Source organism: Pipistrellus hanaki, assembly GCF_964339955.1.
Source record: "Pipistrellus hanaki genome assembly, chromosome: 2".
NCBI lineage: Eukaryota > Metazoa > Chordata > Mammalia > Chiroptera > Vespertilionidae > Pipistrellus > Pipistrellus hanaki.
This window is the reverse complement of record NC_140504.1, coordinates 78,258,682-78,265,979: the sequence shown is the minus strand read 5'-3', so window position 1 is coordinate 78,265,979 and position 7,298 is coordinate 78,258,682.

Genomic DNA, 7,298 nt, shown 5'->3' with positions numbered 1-7,298 from the left:
CCCTGAGACTCCGCCCCTCACAACACATCCAAGCTACAAGCATCGGACTTTGCATATGAATGGCCCTCTCTGGTGCAGTTTAGCAAAATTGCAACCTGGGGCAAACAGATCCAAGGAGGACAGGACTGTAGTTCATGCTGTAGCTTCTGTGACTGTACTGGCCTCAGACAGTAGCTGAACTGTACCTCATTGAGACCCAGAAACCAGTTCTAGTGCTCAATTTCAATCCCTCACACCCATAAGTGATACATTCTGGAGACGGTCTCAGTGAGCACAAAAGCCCCACTGAAACAAGGCTTGTCTCCAGCGCAGCAGTTCTTCCTTTATAGACACAGTAGATCCTCACAGACAATTTGCCTGGAGGTCAATTCCTCCCAGTGTACCAATAGCAATCAAGGCTTAATTACATCAAGACTTTGCACTAAGCCCACAAAGGGATATAGCAAAAGCAACCACCTCAGGTGATTGGGGAAGCTGAGCTACTGACCCCTATAGGTCACCGACCACAGAAAGCCACTCCATCAACACAGGGAGACAGCCAAAAATGAGGAAACACAGAAGCATAACACGAATGGAAGAGATGGAGAAAAGTAAACTATTGGATGACGCACAGTTCAGAATCACATTTATAAGATTACTCAAGAATCTTCTAAAAACCTTTGAGAAACTTGATGAGACCTCCAAGAAGCTTGGTGAGACCTTCAAGGACCTTAATGAGAATACCAACAAAATGGAAAAGGACCAGCCAGAAATTAAGCATACAAAGTCTAAAATAAAGAATATACTGAAACTCAACTATAGATCAACATGCCCCAAGAATGAAACTAAAGAACTGGAATATAAGAAAGCAAAAATCACCCAACCAGAGAGGTAAAAAGAAAGAAGAATCCAAAAATGTGAGGATAGTGTAAGGAGCCTCCGGGACGGCTTAAAACGTACCACCATCCAGATTTTTGGGGTGCCAGAAGAAGAGAGCGAGCAGAATATTGAAGGCTTAATGGAAGAAATAATGACAGAAAACTTTCCCTACCTGGTGAAAGAAATAGACCTACAAGTTCAGGAAGCACACAGGACCCCAAACAGGAGGAATCCAAAGAGGAACACTCCAAGACACATCACAATTAAGATGCCAAGAGCAAAAGACAAAGAGAAAATCTTACAAGCAGCAAGAGAAAAACAACTAGTTACCTACAAGGGAGTACCCATATGACTGTCAGCTGATTTCTCAACAGAAACTATGCAGGCCAGAAGGGAGTGGCAAGAAATATTCAAAATGATGAACAACAAGAACCTACAACCAAGATTACTCTACCCAGTAAAGCTATCATTCAGAATTGAAGGTCAGATAAAGAGCTTCATAGACAAGAAAAAGTTAAAGGAGTTCATCAACACCAAATCAGGATTACATGAAGTGTTGAAAGGTATTCTTTAAGAAGAGGAAGAAGAAAAAAAAGGTAAAGTTAAAAAATTATGAACAACAAAAAGGCATCAAATACATACCTACCAAAAAGCGAATCTAAAAATCAAGAGAATAAAAAAAAAAATCTGAAGAACAAAATGGATTGGTGAATATAATAGAATCAGGGACATGGAAAGGGATTGAACTAACAATTCACAGGGGGGAAAGGGGTATGAGGGGTGCGGAAAGAGAGTGGACAAAAATCTTACATCTATGGATGAAGACAGTGGTGGGGGTAAGGGCATGGGGTGGGTTTGGGAATCAGGGGGAGGGGAGTTAAGAGGGGGAGGGGGAGAGGAATACCTGTAATAATCTGACCAATAAAGATTTATTTAAAAATAAATAAATAAATAAATAAATACAATTACAAAACTCTTTATAATGATAAACCAGATTACTCATCTCTCAGTACCATTCAACTATTGAATAGATGTGAATCTAATTGGCCCAGATTATATTGGGAGAAAAATGGTAATGATATTGGATAGGATCAGTAGAATTATAAAATATACAAATGACTGCCAGGTCCCACACTTTTAAGATTGTTCTCCTCTTTTAAGAGAACAGGTGCATAGTGTGGGCAGATACCACATAAATTCAAGCTACAGGAAATATCTGGAGGAAGAATTGAGGAGCCTTATTCTTGGAGTCTCATTCTAGAGAAGCAAACTGGGGAAACCTTGATTAACAGAAAGGCATAGACCCATAATGTATTTGTCATTGAGTACAGAAAAAGCTTAGTATGAACAAAACATAAAGAAAATATTTAATAAGAAAGACATTTTCAGAAGACTAAAATGGGAGTTTTATTGGTTAGACTAATTTACCATAACTTTTCCACTAACAGTGGTTCAATACAATGTTATCATCAATATTTAAAAGCTAGATAATCCTATATAATAAAGAGGTATTATGCAAATTAACCCTCATGCCATCACAAAATGGCTGCGCCCACAGCGGAGGTGGGGTTTCCATAACACAAGATGGCTGTGCCCACAGTGGAGGCAGGGGTTCCCATAATGAGCACTAAACATAGAGTATCTGCCACTGACTACACATTCACTATTGTGTTGAATAATTAAAACCCAACTCAGCACAGTATGCCTGAACTAAATGTTTTATTATGATCGGGCACTGTATTTGATTCTGAGGTTACCACTATGAGGAATCCGTGAGTCTTGCTCCTGAGGAGGGAACTTGCAATCTCGTTGTAACATAACTTAGTCCTTATTGATTCTATACCTATGCACGGCCATACAAGTGGAGGCTTCCACTGAGGCTGCTTGAGAGCGGAAGCTCACACGGTGCTTTCATTGTCCTGTCTTCAGCACTTATCACAAAGACCGTCGTTCGGTAGCTGTGGGTGAAATGAATGTGTTCAGGAATAAGTGCACGCACAGTGGATGCACTGTGGAGTGCGTAGAAGAAACAGCAATGGAAACCCAGGCAAATAGAAAATGAGTTTGAACTTCCTCCTTTCACAGCGGACAGCCAAAGACCACTTTGAGGTACAAAAATCACTTGATAGATCTTTATTTTCAAAATATAAATAATAACAAAAAAAAGAGAGGATGAATATAAGAAAATGGGAAAGTTTGAGGCAGAAAGACATTTGAAAGGCAAATGCAATGAGTCTGGTGAGAGAGAATGTGAGCCTAGGACAGCAGCGCCGCAGTAGTAATTGAGAAAAGTAAACAAATCCCCAAAATATCTGGTGGCAGAGGGCACCAAGAAGCTGGTGAAATAGGACAAAGAGAAACCTGGTCAGGGGAACCGCTGCAGCTTCCCCTCTGTGGGGGAAGAAGGGGTGAGGAGGGACCGGAAGCTGGGTAAACTTTAAAATGGCAAATTACACATTATGTGAATTTTACTTCAATTTAAGAAAAAAGTGGTGAGCAGAGTGAGAGCCTGGAAAGCTGCAAGCAGTCAGTAGGAGACAATAGGAAGGAAGAGAGCAGGATTCCCAAACACTGTAACATGTTCTGCCAAATGTGTTACAGTTCTGTTTTAACTTTACTGACATAAAGCAAATTACAACTGAAATGTGGGTTTATCTTCAAAGGCAGAGAGAAAGGCAGGATTGAGGAAAAAAAATAAAATGTACCTCCAAAAATGTAGTTGGATATTGGGTTTTCATGTCAAAGGGGGGAAAATAGGTCTGTTAAATGTAAATAATTGGAGGTGATTTTTTTCTTTGCGACTGAGTAGAATTCATTTGAGTTATTCCTAAGGATGTCAAAGTAATGATGAAACACTCCTTTGTAAGAGTATTTGGGGAAAAAAATATATGACATGTCCAGGTTGATATAAAAGTTGAGGATTTCCTGTGAGACAGTCCTGCCAAGATTTGTAGATGTGGGCTGCTCTTCAGTAATAAGAGTCATCTGTTCCTGGGACATGAAATTCCAAGAATGAAGAGAAAAGCAGGATGAGTCTTTGCATGTCTGTATCTTCCTTCCATTGCAGTGTCTCTTTATAGTGGAAAGCCTTTTACCCCAAGCCATCCTGCTGTGGACTTGAGTAGGGACCTCTCATTCTTGGACCCCTGTCTTCTTTCCAGACAGAACACAGACACCTTCAGAGTTTCCTTTTATCGGCTGCAAATGTTCTGCTCTTCACCATCGAATTGCTCTCTTCTGGACCAGAGGAAGGTGAAGCATAATACAGCTCATCTCAGCATGCTGGAACAATGCTTACTAAAATGTACATGCCTCATTCCTGTGTACCATACTCCTCATGCTCTTTCATTTTCACTAGTGCCTCAGGATTTTAATGAGCCTAGATTTTTCAAGTATCCATGAAGTCAATGGTATTGTAGGAGGCAATGAGGTTGTCCGGAAGCGGCTCTGGGTAAAAAGAATAACAGGTATTTTCCATGTACATAAATGTTTGCAACCTAGTTGGAGAGGAAGAAAAGCAAGTGCATGTAAACAATAAAATTTATTTATTTATTTATTTATTTATTTATTTATTTATTTAACAAATATATATAGCTTATTAAATGGCAGCAACTGGGGTATAGATAATGCCCCTTCTTTCATGAAAATTACAGCCTATGGAAAGACACAGTGTAAACAATATACATGAAAATATCTACAAATGGTACAAGGTTAATAAAGGTGGGGAGGCCTCCATTAGTCAAATGAAAAACATAGGGCAAAGCAGAATGAAGACAAGTGGATTAAGTGGTAACCCATGAAGGGCCATGAGTAAATAATTGGTCTAATGAGGTAAGATTATGTCTGGGAGCAGGAGGAAGGAAAAGATTACGAAGGGCCTTGGAAACCCTGTAGAGAACTTGAGATTAAGACAAAGCAATTAATAGCCAAGGAAGTAGTGTGTGTTTAAAATGAGTTTAACCACAGAATTCACCTCTTTTGTCTATCGTGAGGATTTATTCACTCTCCTATGACTGAAGAATTTTGCAGGTGAGGAAAAAGGCAGGGAAAAGAACTGAGGGCTTATAACAATTTGCCACTTGTGTCCTTAGTTCCCGTGGGTTTTACTTATGTAGTAAACTGAAAGCATAAGTGGAAAGAAAATGATCCAAAGTGATACTTTTAAATCTAAGTTAAGGATAAAAATGAAAAGCATCTAATCATATTATTGAATTTGGAACAGCTCATAATGAATATTTTCAGCTTGTTTTCTCAGCTCTAAGTGTACTTGAGAATGCTATACTTTATTCAATGAGTAGAGCTAAATATGTCTTATGATTGAAGCATTACAGAGTGGTCTCATGAATGCAAAGTACTAGAGAATCCCTAGGAAAATTTTGAAATATACAGTATGTTCTTTTCTTGACTTTACCTCAGCATGGTCATCAGACCACTTTTCTAGATCTCATAGCCTGACATTTTCCAGTTTCTACTCAGGCAAACTAAAGAAATAGGCAGAAACTACTTTCAGAAACAGCTTTATTAGTTAAAACTGATTTTTTTCTCATTTAATATTTGAGTTATTTAGTATCTCCCATCCTGTCTACCCAATGAGGTCTTATATTTGTATATAATAACAGGGATTTTTTTAAAATTTTAAAATATTTGTATATAATAACAGGGATTTTTTTTAAAATCACAGAGCAAAGCATTCAATAATAACTGCATATATAATGACTAGATCATGGAAAATAATTTTTATTTGAATAAATTTATGATTTACAAATGGGGGCAAAGTTGAATATAAAATTCTAGAGTTGGTTTTTGTTTTTTCACTTTCTAAACCACACTATCTAAATATTCTGTAGACAAACCATAATATATCAATGCCCTAAAGTCATTTCTGCAGGAAGCAGCAAAGATATTTTATTGCTTTCAGAGGAAATGCATCTACATTACTTATGTTAGATAATTATTTTTCTAGGTTCTTTACCTTCCCCCTCACACAATTTATGAGTCAAAATCTATGTCTTTTGTTAAATGAACATTAACATGAGTGCTTAACTGAACAGCACTTCTGATCTTGCATCGTACTAAATCTGAAATGTATGTTCTAGTGATGTTGGTGAAAATCAGAATGGTGAAAACAGATAGCACCAATACATATTTCAAGGTTACAAAACTTGACCCTTTTCCTGAAACAGATCCTCCCCTCACAGCCTTTATAATAAACTAAACCCCTGACACGTAAATTTTGAACTCTCAGATCCTACAGGGACTTCCCCGATGACTGACTGCACTCTCAGCAGCTACTTGGCCAAAGGCGCCACCTCAGGGCATGGAACATCATCTTATTATGTCCTTAAGGTTGCCATCTTCACCTTGGATAAACTAGCTGAGCAACCTCTTCTTCCTGCCTCTCTCTGTATAGAGTGGGGCAAAAATGGGTTTATAGTTGTTCGTATGGAAAATAATATAAAAATTAAGTAATAACATGAGAATCAACTCTGCATTTATAATATTCACCACTGTAAAACTACCTTGCCCCACTCTATACCTCTCTCCTTTTCTTTCTTTTTCTCAGTCTCTTTGTCTAATTCTCTATCCTTTTTTTACATTTTAATTTTTATTATTTTATTGTTGTTCCCACTTTCCTTTTCCAGACATATTCCCCTTTTTATTTAATTCTATGTCTGCCTCTCTTTGCTGTTTTCCTCCTGGAGCTCTCCTTTCTTTTCATGTGTATTTGTTGTTTCTTTCCATCTCACTCTTCCCTTCTCTATACTTGGCTCATCCTCCTTTCCTCTACCTAATACTTTTCTCTATTTCCATGCTCATTTGGTCTTTTTTTCTTCTGTTTCTCTTCCTTTCTCCCCCCCCCCCTTTTTTTTTTCCCTTTCCTTTTTTTTTTTTTTTTTTTTTTTTCTTTTTCATTCTTGGGTTTGTCTTTTAAATATCTGTACCTATTTCATCTCTGTCTCTTTTTAATGTCTCTTTTTCTGTGGGTATCTCAATTTGTTTCTACCTACTCTTATTTAAGTGACTACAAGAAAGTAGATATTTCATTTCCTTTTGTATTTTTCTCTTTCTATCTTATCCTATTCATCCAGTATCTTTTATAGTATTTGCTTTTTCTCTTTCTTCCACTTCTTTATTTATTTTATATCTTACCAAATGTCTCAGTGAATCTTTATTTTCATATCCTTTTTTTTCATTGTCTTTTTCTCTCCTTGTTTTGTACACATGTTGCAGAAGACATAGAAGACCAAGGACACTTCTGGGGAAGTAGGAGGGACCTGTTTAATAACACCAGTGGGCTCAGGGAACAGACTTCCAAATCTGAGAGAAGGAACATGCATGGGGCCCTCCCTTAGATCTCCCTCCCCGTGATCTTCGGCCCACAAGCATGGGTTATGCTTCCGGTCCTTTTCGCGGGCCTTGCAAGAGGGCACCCACGTGTT